Source organism: Marmota flaviventris, chromosome X, assembly GCF_047511675.1.
Source record: "Marmota flaviventris isolate mMarFla1 chromosome X, mMarFla1.hap1, whole genome shotgun sequence".
Classification (NCBI taxonomy): domain Eukaryota; kingdom Metazoa; phylum Chordata; class Mammalia; order Rodentia; family Sciuridae; genus Marmota; species Marmota flaviventris.
In genome coordinates, this window is record NC_092518.1 from 110,624,504 (window position 1) to 110,639,447 (window position 14,944).

The 14,944-nt window shown below is 30.8% G+C and overlaps 1 non-coding gene across 1 annotated transcript; it reads left to right on the top strand.

Moving 5' to 3' along the window:
• Positions 1-10,210: 10,210 nt before the first annotated feature.
• LOC114096541 (U6 spliceosomal RNA) lies at positions 10,211-10,317 on the top strand. The gene has a single exon (XR_003583442.1). It is a non-coding gene; the product is annotated as a U6 spliceosomal RNA (small nuclear RNA).
• Positions 10,318-14,944: the final 4,627 nt, after the last annotated feature.

Sequence of the window (14,944 nt, forward strand, 5' to 3'; positions counted from 1 at the left end):
CTTATTACTCTTGAAAATTTAGAGAATTCAAATAAGTCAAAAATTATTATTAAATCATACTTAGTTCCACCTATCAGACATAGACATTGTTAATATTTTTGTTTTATTTGATCAAAGGTGTATTATTTAATAGCATAATATAATTCATTTTATAGACAAATACCCTAAATGATACATGATGAACAGCTTGCCAGGACAAATACAACTATATATCATAATCCATAGTGATCATGTGGTACTTATTGTTTGATTTACTACTTATGCTTTTGATGTAATTTTCCATATTTTTAATATTCTAATTGGCTTTTTTGATAAAATTCTTATATGGTGTATATACCTATAAACATTTATGAAATTAATCCCTTTATTGGAATATTCACTATTTTTTAAGGTTTTAGATACATAGAGTCAAAGTAACAAATAATTTGACTATAATCAGAGTTTATGTTTAATGATTTGAATGCAAAATCTTGCCTGTATTTTATTTTTATCTCCTATTGCTAACATTCCAATATGTTCCATGGAACATTAATTTATAATAATTTAACTTTGATTTGTCTGTTTCTTAAGATAGACCAAATAGTAAGGTGTAGTCACAGTATTAACCCCTTTCATTCATGTGACACTGATATTTTATGTGAATTAGATTTATCTTAATGTATTTATATTTGATTTTGCCTAAATGGAATTATTTTTAATATTATGCCCTATATTTTGCTAGTCTCTCATAGTCACAGATGTAAAACTATTTCAATATTTACAGTGAGTTGTGTGTGTGTGTGTGTGTGTGTGTGTGGTGGGGTACTAGGCATTTTTACCAGGGGGATACTACCACTAAGCTTCATCCTCAACCCTTCTTATTTTATATTTTGAGACAGTCTCACCAAGTTGCTTAGGGCCTCTCTAAGTCACTGAGTCTGACCTCAAACTTGTCATTCTCCTGCCTCAGTCTCCTGAGTAATAGGATTACCAGCGTGCACCATCATGCCCAACCTTGAGTGAGATTTCATATTTATCATTGTGTGAGATTCTATTGTATATAGAATAAGTTAATGTAATCTTATAAAAGTAATATGGAATATTTCCATTATAAAACTTCTATACAAAGTTTACATTTTAGATTGCAGTATGTACACACAATTTTCCACTCATTCAAAACACTAATGAAATTAGAAAAAATAAATTACTTAAAATCATACATTTATAACTTTTCAAAGTATAAAGAAAGAATATCAAAATCGGACAAGACTTGGTGATGGTGCATGCCTTCTCGGAAGGTTGAGGACGGAGGATCATAAGTTTGAGGCCAATTTGGGCAACTTAGCAAGAAACTGTCTCAAAATTTAAAACAAAGAGGGTGGGGTGCTACAGATGTAGATGAATGTGTGAGGCCCTGGGTTCAATCCCAAGTACCATAAAAATTTGTAGAGAAAAATTTTCAAGGAGCTATGAAAAATCAAAAGCATATGGGCTCTTACTTACTAAATATCAGAGCAAAAAAATAACATTATATATTTATTAGAGAAAATGCCAAAGATTAAATTTTTATGAAGCTTTTGAGAACCATGAGATTTACAGCTTACAGATGTACAGAGCAAGAAAGGGTTACTATTGAAATTACTACATTCATAATTTGTGCTTTTTTGTTCCAAGGATTGAAACCAGGGGTGCTTAACTACTGAGCCATATCCTCAGCCTTTTTTATGTTTTATTGTGAGACATGATTTCACTAAATTGCTTAGGGCTTTGATAAATTGCTGAAGCTGGCTTTCAACTTGTGATCCTCCTCAGACTCCTAGTCACTGAGATTACAGTCATGAGCCACCATGCCTGCCCATTCCTTACATGTGAATCAGTCAAGACCTACACTGCTCCCCATCCCTTCCTTTTTTAAAAAATACTGGCTAAGGCCTACAAATGTTTTCTAAACAAAATGAAGGGTGTAACTCAGTGATAGAGTATATATTTAGCATGTGTAAAGATCTCATTTCCATCCATCATACCAAAAAAATGAAAATGAATTATCATCCTGATGTAATTCTTAGCAGAGGTATGGGAAGCTAAGCATTAAATAATATAATTATGGATTTTTTTCAGGGATAGCAAGAATAAAAATAAGAAGCTATGATTATTCAGCTAGCTAAAAGTAAGTGAAAATGACAAGAAGATCTGACCCAAACAACCCATCTTTTCTCCTAATCCTTTTTTTTTTTTATTGTGGTGCATGGGGATTGAACCCAGGACTTGTGCATTCAAGGCAAACACTCCACCAACTGAGCTATATCCCCAGCCCCCATAATTATTTGAGGTAAGCTACAGGAGTCTGAATCTTGCATTGACAATAGATGAATACAAATTTTATTTGGGTGAAGATGTTTCCCTGGATTAATGTTTCTGGTAATATAGATAAGTATAGACTGAGAAAGGCTCATGAGACAGAACATTTAAAATGCTGGATTAATTATTCAAAGTATATTAAAATGCTGCTAAAGACTGCATGTATTCCTTGGCTTTTGGCCTCATTCCTCAGCTTCAAAGCTGACATTGTTAAGCCTAGTCCCTCTCATGCTGACATGTCTCTAGATGTTTGTCTTTTGCCTAACTCTTCCTTTTAATAAGGATTCTTCTGATTACATTGGTCCTACCTACATACTCCAGGATGATTCCCCATATGAAGGCTGATTAGCAATTATATTTTGATCTGCATCTTTCATTTTCCTTTGTCATATAACCTATCATATTCCTATATACCAGAGATTAGAAAATGGAAATCTTTGTGTATCCATTATGCTAACTATAAGAAGACCAAAAAATATATGTATATGTGTATAAACATGTCTACTTGCAGCAGACTGCTGTCCTCTGAGTATCTGAAAATTTTGGTGGCCTGGCATTTTTTGATTTAATGTCATGGCACACTAGAAGTAAGTGATAAAGTTCAAAGAAACTGTAAAATGGGAAGATAAAGGATACTACTGCATAAAGCCAAATTACTGAAAACTTTATTGAAAGAAAGAACAAGAGAACAATTTGACTACCAGGAAACTCACAGATTTAGACACATCTCAGTGTAAATGAGAAAAAAAAAAAAAATATATATATATATATATATATATATATATATATATAAATTTTTGAAAGTTCTTAACCACAAGAAAATATTCTCAGTTTGTCTTTTAAAAATGAAAACCAGAAAGCTTAAAAGTATTTTTCAGATCATATGGTTTCCAGGCATCTGGTTTAAACAAATACAAATATTCACTAGAAGAAAGTAATTTAATTCTAGGCTTCAGATATTCCTACAAATATCCAATAATCATTCACTTAAAACAAAAAGATAACTACCAAAGTGAGAAACTAACAACAACAACAACAAAAAAAAAAAACTATCAAGAGTTAGATTCAGGGTCAAAAACAAAGTACAAAACCAGATTCAAAGATTAAATATTTCTAGAATGGCATAATGAAGAGATCAGAAATCATCTACCACAAAACAATGAAAATGCTAATAGAACAGTACAGAATTATCAAATCCTATAATTTCCGGATTTTAAACATCTTCCTATTGCATAAAACAAATTGAAAGACATATATTCAAGAAAAAGTACTGAGTATCAGTACTTTATAAGAGTTTGTAATGCTTTAAGGGGCTTCTCTAATCCCTCCATCCCACACCAATTATATTAGTGAGTAATTCAAATGGGTTTAACAAATACTTAACTTTTCTGCCAGAGGAGTCGGTCATGATTTGGGATGGAACAAAAGATTTCCATGTGTCAGGTCACAGTATAAAGCATGATCATGTTGGCAAGCAATTGAAAAAGGCAAATGGCATAGCAATCTTGGAATTGCAATGCTGGTTCAGGCAACAAACATATAGTAGATGAGCCAGAAAATTAACAGGGATATAGAGAAATAGACAACAATAATGAGCCTTGAATTCCCACATATTTCCACTTTTTTGGAAGGCTATAAAAACTAGAAAGGGCCCTGGTGAACTATTGATCCCTGGATGAACACAAGGCCTTGTGAATGCATAAAGTTAAGTCAGGGGCACACTTATAAATTGTTTAAATGTGTGGGATTTTAATGAATTCTCAAGCTTAAAAGTGATCACTGGAAATGGTGGAAGCTATATCGGCTCAAAATAATGAAGACCGATATCTGCCCGGTTACAGGCTGACCACTAAAATATCCTGGTCCAGGTATTCCCTGTATAAAGGAAGGCTTATAATAAAAATGAAAATATTAAAGAGTGTATAGAAATCATGGGCTATATGCTGTAAGAGAGACTACACTGAATCAATCAAGGGATGGAATTAAAGATAAAATAATGAAAAAAATAGGGAGCAATCACAATATATAGTTGCTGCAATGCTTTTTCCAAAAAGATCTATTTTCAAAAAAATATAAAACATGCAGATAAACAGTTAAGTATGACCTAGGCACAAGGATAAATTTTTTAAAAAGAAATAGGGGGTAGAAATTTAATAGAATCTGTGTTTAGCAAGAAAGTGGGAAACAGCAGAAAAAGACCTCAAAATGTTATTAGAAATGTGGTTAAATAATGAATGGAAAAGATACTCAAAGAAATAAAGAATAATGAAAATGACTTAGTAAATATCAAGATACCAATAAAGATACAGAAATTATAAAGAATAATATAAAATAACAAATGAAAAAAATAACTTAAAAGGCTCACTAGCATATTTGAAGAAAGAATAAATGAATTTGAATAAAAAAAACATAGAGTATATCCAATCTGAATGAAAACTACAAGAAATGGAGACTCAGAGATCTGTAGGATATTATGAAATATACAAACATATATATAATTGGAGTCTCAGAAAGAAGTAAAACCACCATTTTAAGAAATATTTGAAAACTATAATTTTCATAAAAATCAAAAGTACATGTAAGGAACACAAGAAGCTCCAAGAAAAATAAATGCAAAGAGATGTACAGTTAAACACATAATCAAAATGTTTAAAATCAAATCAAAGAGAAAATCTTGAAAGCACCAAGAAAAATCAACTTATCACATATAAGGAAACCCACTAAGATGAATAGCTCATCTTTTATTAGACACAGTGGAGACTAGTAGGAAACAAAAACTGACAAACAGAATTTTATATACAGAAAAACTTCACTTGAAAACTGAGCTACAATAAAAACTGAGATGGATATGCTAAAAACCCTGAATTGATTATTTTTCTAATGCATACATAAATTGAAATATTGCATTGTACCTCATACATATGTAGAAAAATGTGTGGTTTTGGTGTAATATTACTTCATTACTGCATCAAAGATATTCTATTTATTGAAATAGAAGTTATGGTTGTCAAAACTTAACAAGTATTTTCATACTTACAAAGAGTTCTCTGAATATTGGTTACACTTTGTTCAAAATCATTTAAGAATTTCAATAGATACTGTGAGTGCATACGCACGTGAACACACACACACACACAATTTTGAACTTCAACTACTGTAAGTAGAGTACCAAGATGCAGAAAGGATTATCTTGAAAGTGTGAGTGTGGCTTCTAATGGAGTGAAACTCAATGAGATTGAGAGGAGGATGACATGCTTTTTGAGAAAATATTTTGCCATAATATTAATACATTTAAAAATATGAAAATGAAAATAAAATTCAAATTGACAATATCAGTAAAAACTTTTGTTCCAAGCTCAAAAAGTATCTCACAGCTGTAGAAATATTTTCTTAGATAATCATATTGTAGTTTACAAAGAAGTAAATTTACTATGTTAAATATCCCAGATTTATTAACCTAATAATGTAACTGTGAAGGAGTTTGAAGGAAATGTTATGGCTAAAAATAAGACCCTATATAAACACATTCAGGAAAATACCACTAGGATGGCATTAAAGAGAGAACTAAGATGCTGACTTAAGAATATAACTATGAACCAATAATAATTTCTATGCTTATGTCAGTTTTAATCTTTACATAATTTACATGAATAAAATATTTCCCTTAATTTAAATAGATGTTGTTTTGTAGAAAAAATATTTTTGAAAATTATTTTATAGATCCATCAGTAAAATCAAAATAACCCATAGGGCAATAAATATTTTAAAGAAATACTATTAGTTAAATTTAGTGTCATCTTTCATGCTTCAATGTTTTCTTGTTTGTATGATGAATTTGATAATCATGCTAGCTTTCATTCTTAAGTGAAATTTTGATGGGGAAGTTCTAAATGGGTAGATACATAAGGCTATCAGAATTAGAAGTTGTATTAAAGTCTACTTGAAAATCCAAACATACCTATTACTTATACTACTGACCTACTTAACTAAAGAAATAAATAGCCAATTAATTTCCAAATTCACATAATGGATCACTCAGTGAATATTCAACAATTAAGTGATATGGTATATGGATATAATCCTGATAATAGGCCATTATATTATCTATTTGCACATTTTATTTTACTTCTTATAGCAAGTCACAATATCAATTAATAGGTTATTCCTGGAGTCTAGCACCAGATAAATCTACAAATCCAATTAAATATACTAATTTCATGTAAAATTAAATTTAAGAAGACATTTTTAGTTTAAAAATTGTCAAATAATTAGTTTGATCATATATTTTACCTTCCAGATTTTGTATCATAATGATTCAAAATGGTCTGCAAAGTAAATCACTCCTTTTTAAACTTTTTGAAAATAACTTTGATTGGGAACAGGACTACATGCAGTTCATAAACACTATCATCAAAATTCTAACATATAACTTATATAGAGAATCATTACTGATGGTTGGGGATATAGCTCAGTTGGTAGCATGCTTGCCTCTCGTGCACAAGGTCCTGGGTTCTATCCCTAGAGAAACACACACACACACACAACTTAAAAGAATCATTACTGAAATTTTTCCTTCCAATTTAATCCTACTCAATTTATTTTCCTGACAAATTTAATTTTTACACTTCCATCTCTCACTTTGTTTTAGTTTATATGTAAAACATAAATAACTTCATAACTTCAATCCACAAATTTTTCTTCTGATTAGCTGTTGATACAAATATTGATTTCTCAACAATACTATATTTTCCTAAGGATAGGACAATTTATGTACTCATGTAATTCTGTTGATTAACTTAAAGAACTCTACTATTTCTCTATGTATTATGTACTTAACTCTGGAATAACCATGTCACAAATGGATATTGATATAATAAGAAGGAAATAAAAATTAATATGACCATCCTGAAAATAAATCAAAGCATCGTCTGTCCCTTGTATAAATTATAATCTTCCTTAAACCAAGCCATTGTTTTTAGAAAATACAAAATATACCTAAGTTATATTGTTAAGTATATTCTTTAAAATTGTTCATCATAAGAAAGAAGAAGATGTTTTAAAGATGTTTTCAATTTAACTGCACTTCAATTTGTTTCTTTGGCTTGTTGAGTAATCTGTTCCATAATGTGTTTTTATAATTGAGGGAGATGAAAAGTGAAATTGATAAAGATGCATAATTGGTTTCTCTTTTTATAGGGAACTTCTGTTCACATTTTTATGCTGTCTTCCTGTAGAATGTTAAAATTCAAACAAGAGTTTACAGATGGTATTTAAAATGTTTTTCTCTGAACTGTTTCAGTCCTCAGTAATATGTTCTGTGTTTTACAAGAAACAATTAGAATCTTGAGAAGCAAGATAATGTTGACATGGGTTGGTTTTCTTTCTAGCTTGAATAAATGGAACATAAATGGACTTTGTAGAAGCCGTTCACATGACTTCAGTTATAATCAAACACTTTATTCAATCCACAGAAATGTGGATGAGATCTCACACAAGTATTTTGAAATTCAAGAAAAAATAGATTCCCCACATAACAAGCATCTTTCATTTTAGAGATTTTCAAGAGGGACATCTATGCATTAAATGATATTTCAATTTAAATATATACATGTGTTCACACTTGGCCTGAGTATACCTGGACTTCTATACACAACTGAAAATACACTTACAATTTGATAATTCCCTCTTATTTCATAATTACTGCCCAGAAAATTCAAATAATTGCACAAATAATCACCCCAATTAAACAGGTAATTAAAGTATAAATCAAAGTTCCCTGAACTTGGTTTTTAACCCATCTTTGTCCTGGAATATTTCAAAATATTCAAAACAAATTAATTTGAAATCACATAAATCATATAAATAGATTATAGATGGAAGATGAATTGGATGAATGGACAGATGTTGAAAGTATTTTCATGAAAAATAAAAGTTATAGTGTACTATAGCCTCTAGTAAAGTCTTTTGAGGGACCTAACTAAATAATCCACACTAGACAATCCTTGACCCAATTAGACAGATAAAAATAGTATTGTACAGGGGGATAGTAGAGGATAGGAAAGGCAGCAGAATACAACAGACACTAGTATGGCAATATGTAAATCAATGGATGTGTAACTAATGTGATTCTGCAATCTGTACATGGGGTAAAAATGGGAGTTCATAATCCACTTGAATCAAAGTGTGAAATATGATATATCAAGAACTATGTAGTGTTTTGAACAACCAACAATAAAAATTTTTAAAAAATAGTATTGTACATAAAATAGAACAATTTAGCACAGGTCAATCAAGTTCATGTGGTAATTCCTTATTCTCACATAAATATACTTAGTTCCTACTGTGAGAGATAAAGTAGGTGTTTGGGTGGAAAAGAGTATAAACAAAAGCCTTTTTCTGATCTTTCAGGAGTGTGTATTTGTTGTAGAGACAGGGCATGCACACACGTGCATACACACAAACAGAATTCAAATTCAAAGTTTCTTAGCCAAACTATATACAAATGTGAAAAATTATGATGACCTTTTGGTGTCTACATTAACCAGAATGTTCTTATTTTCATGATTTTTATTTCTCTGCTCAAAGGAAGCACAAGTAATATTTTGACATAATTAAAAGAAACAGAGGCATGAAGGAAAATTTTAATTTCCTAGATTTCACATTATAGGTGGATTTTTTGTACTATGCTTATATTTTGCCTTAATCTCATATAATTAACTTATCATTTTATAAAATTAAAGACATTCATATGTATTTTCTTGGCCAAAGCTTATTATGTTTCCTTGGGTTTGATTTTAATTATTATAAAGTAGCATTTGATGACTCTTTGATGGGGGGTAAACCCCCACTCTGAGCATGACTGATTGTTAAGTCATGGTACTGAGGTGGTTTTAAACATTAGCTAGTGCTTTATGATGAATAACTGTTAAATAAAGTTTTGAGGACCACTGGTTTTTAAACTTAATCATACTATTAAAAAAGGAAGCAGTAGCAAAGGAGTGAGCTAATTGTAAGATGTGGCTAAAAGAAGCTAATCTATTCTTAACCTCACTTCATAAATGACAGCAAAATTAAATGGAGACAATCATGAATCACAGGAGGATGAGAGTTGGGTAACTAATTGGCCTATTTTCTGTGCTGTCAGAATCCTCTCAAGTAATTTTCTTCAATTATAACTGCAAATCAGCATGCTATTTCCTCCACATGAACTAACCATTGCCTGAAGACTAACTAGGTATCCTGGGATAACTCATGATGAATTGTTGTAGAGCATTTTCCACTAGTGAATTATTATAGAAGTTCACAGTGAACAGTATTAAAACTCTCTAAAATTCCATAGTGAAAAAAAAATCATTACATGCAAAGACTTCCTATTTTGATCATTAGCACAAATTAGATAAATCATGAGCAAATCCTATGAAACAAAACAAAATACAATACTATTGCTCCTAAATGCTTACCTGTCCTCAGGATGAACTTGGCCCATTATTGTTAAATAAAGGACATGCTAGACAGAAACTGATGGGAATTTCAGTATGAGTTGCACTTTTTTTTGTAATTTAGTTCAATCAATTCTGTTTACTTAGTGTGACTTATATTCTCTTACATCACCTGGTTATATAAATTACTATGACATACACTCTCCTCCAAACATCAACATACTGCTATCCAATTTTCCTAGGAATAAAAAAGTACTGTAACTTCAGGTTGTCATGATTTTAAAAGAATGATTATCAAAATGTCCTATTTTCTCTAAAATTCATGTTCCTTTTATGTAAATATGGAAGCTATTGGGCAAGTAGTCTTCAAGAACTTCCAGAGAAGTGACCCTATTTTGTACGGCAATATCCAGTTGCAAAAAAACAAAAAAAAAGTGCTCACTTCAGCAACACATATAGTAAAATTGAAATGATACAGAGAAGATAAGCATATACCCTGCACAAGGATGACATGTAAATTCATGAAGTATTCCATAAAAAAGAAAAAAATAATAATAATTTGAGTGGAACCTCTAAAGTTCAGGCAAAGTGTTTTCATAACAGACTTTTCAGATATAAAAGTCTCCTATGTCATTCAGTATATTAAAATATATGTAATAATAAAACACTACTATGATGTTATATCTATTTTGTTATAACATCATAAAATTTTATTAGAATTAGATAACTGCTACTACAAAAGTATTTTAAGTCTGTTGTACCTCTTCCTTCGAAACACTAACTTGGGGAATTTGCACCAAGTAGGAATTTAATAAACATTGCTGAGAGATGAGATTTTTAAACCATAAACCTATTAGGTATTACACAGAATTTTACAAGTAAAGTGGGGGAGGTACATGACAAAAGTAAAGTTAACCTTTGGAATTATATGACTCCTCTTGGGAAATATTCACTTAAAGGTCAATAGCTATTTATACAGTTGAAGCAAGGTTTCAAGGAAATAAAAGAACATCATTTTTCTGTAAAGACTCTTATATATGTCTAAAACTACAACTTGAAATATGTAAACACATTATGTATTTGTAAGAACTATTCAAAACCTCAAATGAAAATACATTTTTTCTTTAGTTTTGTTTGCTTTTATTCTGAGATTGGTTAACCTGTAACACAAGAAATCTGCACACCAAAGTATGAATTTAATGGTGAAAGATTTCATTGTCTTTTTGGCCTTTTGTGCTTCATGCCTCTAAAAATTCTTTTAATGATTGGACACCAAACTCTAAAGAATTTTATCTACCATGCATAGCAAATTTGACATTTTTCAAAAGTATGGCAAATTTTTTCTATGAGTCAATCAAAATGAAATTATGTATAAGATGACTAAATTTAGGTGGAAGATTGACAATATTGAACATTTTTCCTTACTCATTTTGCTTACCTCACACTGCAGCATCATTACAATACTTAGCAAAAATAAATACTTGCTGAATGTATGCTTAAGAAAGTCATAAAAATAAAAGCTAAATGCCAATATAATGTATCTTCATAAAAAAGCATCTCTCTCTTTCCAATCCACCATGCCAAAAGGAAAGAAGGTCAAGGGAAGAAGATAAACTTAGCTCCTGCAGTAGAAAAGAAGTAGAAAGAGAAGAAATGGATAAATACCTTATTTAAGAAAAAGCCTAACACTTTTTGCACTGGACAAGACATACAGTCAAAAAGCAATCTCATCCACTTTGTAAAATGGCCATTCAACAGCTATTTGAAGCAGTAAAGGACTATCTGGTATAAAGATTTGAGAATGCCTTCCTTCATTAATCAATTCACCAAGTCCTTGAACCATCAAATAGCTATTCAAATATTTAAGCTTGCCCAGAAGTACAGATAAGAGAAAAAAGAAGAGAAGAACTAGACTGCTGGACTGGTTGAGAAGGCAGCTGCTTGAAAAGGCAGTATCACTACTAAGAAACTACTTTTCCTTTGAGCAGTTGTTAATATTGTTACTGCTTCAGTTGAGAATGAGAAAGTTGAAGTAGGGGCTGGGGTTGTGGCTCATGGTGGAGCACTTGCCTAGGTTGTGTGAAACATTGGGTTTGATTCTCAGCATCACATATAAGTGAATAACATAAAGGTCCATTAACAACTAAAAGTATTTTTTTAAAAAGATAATTGATATAGTGTGGATTATACATGATATGGATCCAATCAAGCTGTGCTCATGGTTGCTATGTGTCATAAGGTGAGAGTTCTCTACTTTATTAACAAAGGGAAGACCAGATTGGGATGTTTAGCTCCCATGAACACCTTACCACTGTCAACCTTACACAGGCTAAAATTCTAAAGACTAAAGGAGCTGAGCCCAGTGGTGCACATCTGTAATCCCAGAGAAGGAATCTCAGTTTGGAACATGGAAAATTTGAGACCCTGTCTCAATATAAAAAGTAAAGAAATAAGAACAAAGGATGTAGGTCAGGGGTAGAGTGTCCCTGATTCCAATCTCCAGTACAACCAAAGGCAAAAAGGGAAGGAGGTAGGAGGTAAAGACGGAAAGAAGGAAGGAAGACAAAGGAGCTCTGGTTCAAATGGCAGATACCTAAAATCTGTGACACAAGTTGTCAAACTAGAAAAGGCAATGTCTATATAACTTGCAACTAAACCAGACTGCTTATAATATTGTTACGGTTTCCATATATAAAAATAATTTTTCTTCAAAAAGTTAAGTGATTCAGGCATGGTGGCTCACACACACAATCCTAGTGACTCAGGAAGCTGAGTCAGGAAGATCACAAGTTGGAGGCCAGCCTCAGCAACTTAGTTAAGACCCTGTCTCAAAACAAGACAAAACAAAAAATTATATAAAGGGCTGGGATGTGGTTCAGTGCTAAAGCATCCCTGGTTTCAATATCCAATACCACCACCAAATGGTTTTCAAACATGAAACACATCTATGAATCATTATGGGATGATATAATTGTGAAATATTAAATGCTTCTAATAAAGAATTGTTTCATTTGTAATAATGGCAGAGGTAATTTATACTAACACATTCACATGTGCACATCATGCACACACACACACTACACACACTGAGATGTTCAGACTTTGACATTGAAGGGTATTTGCATATTTTATTAGTTTCTCCTTGAAAATGTTTTAAGGTTATTTGAAAAATAACCTCACTCTTGCTCAAAAATTTTAACCTTATTTAAAAGAAGAAGACAATACTTATTTAATTGATAAGTATGCTTTTGTCTGAAATAAACAATATGTCTCTTGAGAATTTGGTAAAAGTTATAAAATTTCAACCTCTGTGTGAATCATAGTGATGAATAAGAATCTTAATCCAATCAAAATTTAAAAGAGCTTAGAATGTTTTTTGAAGTTGATTAGATAGAAAAGATTGCAACTAATGTGTGTAGGTGACAATATTTAATTGTCCTTAATAAAAAAGTCAAGATGTTAACTTACAGGAAAATAAAAGTATTTTCTATTTATAACTTTGTTTGATTTATGACTGAGAAATTTAAGTATCTGTGTTACTATTATTGTTTTTCTTTGTTTTATGTGGAATAAGTTTAGGTGTATTGTGTATATACACTAATACCAAATAGTCATGAATGATATTCTCACTTAAATTTTTAACTATTATAATTAAAATATATTTGGTTAATTTCATATGATTTTCATATGCATGTGGCCCTTTATTTGAGTAACAATAACATGAAAAAATTGAAATTTTAATTTACAAACCAAGTTAGATATAAATGCCTACTTGAATATAATACACCAACTTGAAAGAGACCGTAAAAAATATAATACTTAGCTTAGCCAAAAGATATTCCTGAAGTATTTATTGTCAAAGTAAAAGCATAAATGACAGCTCTCCTAGAAGAAAATTCTTCTATTAGAAAAGCAAAAATATACACCAAATCTGCTGTCTCTTTTTTTTTTTCACTAGAGGAGATTTACTTTTATAAATACCAACTTGTTCTAAATTAAAATTCTGGGAAGTTTTCTTAGTCACTGGTAGTGACTGTGTCTAAATAAGTATGCTATTAAAAACCAGTTAGTCAAATCCAATGTATTAAATGTAAGTCAGTATACACATCTAACCTTGTGACTAATAATTCAATAAAAATATAACATGAACACCTTTAAAAAATAGACAATCAAAATTATCCATTCAGATATTTCTAATTCTAATACCATTACTATTAGCTGACATTTCTTGAGTTTTTACAATGTTCTAAGTCCTGTATACTTTTCATAGGTCATCTCATGTTAAACTCAGAATATCAGCCTATATTTACAAATGATTAAATTGTTAGATATTGTGTCATTCTAGTTGATATACAAAGAAATAGTAAAAAGGCATACACTTGAAATAGTAAAAAGAATTTTTAAAGAGTCTTCTTATTTGGTATAACAAAATTTGTAACACAAATATCATCATAAGATAAGGCTAATAAATGATTCCTAAGCATTCTTCAACTAAACTAGGGTTAAATTTATCTGTATAAACTATTTGTTTAAAGCATGTTTTAATTGACACTATTTTACTTTTATGAGGTAATGTATTGTGTTAAATATACCAGTTGGCATATACTATTAGGTACAATAGAAATCCATGTCTATATACAGCCTTCACCTCCATTTATGGGGGTGGGGGCAACACAGACCCAAAATGACTGAGATGAGAAGAAACTAGACACCAGACCAAGTCACTGAAAGTGGCAGATAATTAATGAATTAACAAAATTCAGACAAACAAGCAGACAAGAAATTTGTATCTAAAATACCTAAGGTAAAATATACAACAAATTGATGACTTTTATTTATCTTTCTGAAGTCAGGTGTTGAACATTTTTCATCACACCATTACATTTAAGTATGGTGATTCTTTTCCTGGAATCTGGAAACACATCCCAGTCACACAAATATTATGACTATGTTTTATGGGTGAAATTTTACAGAAAATTGAAAGAATCAACATGGAAGATTGAGCACAAATTACTGGGGAATGCATATATCAAGGCTAGAACAAAATAGGCACCCAATTAGAGAAAATAAGCAAAAGGTGGTTGTTCACAAAAAGAAGTAAGTAAAATTTGGCACAAGGTACTGGGGTCAAAATTAAGTAGGCAGGAAGTTGGCTCACTGTTAGATAA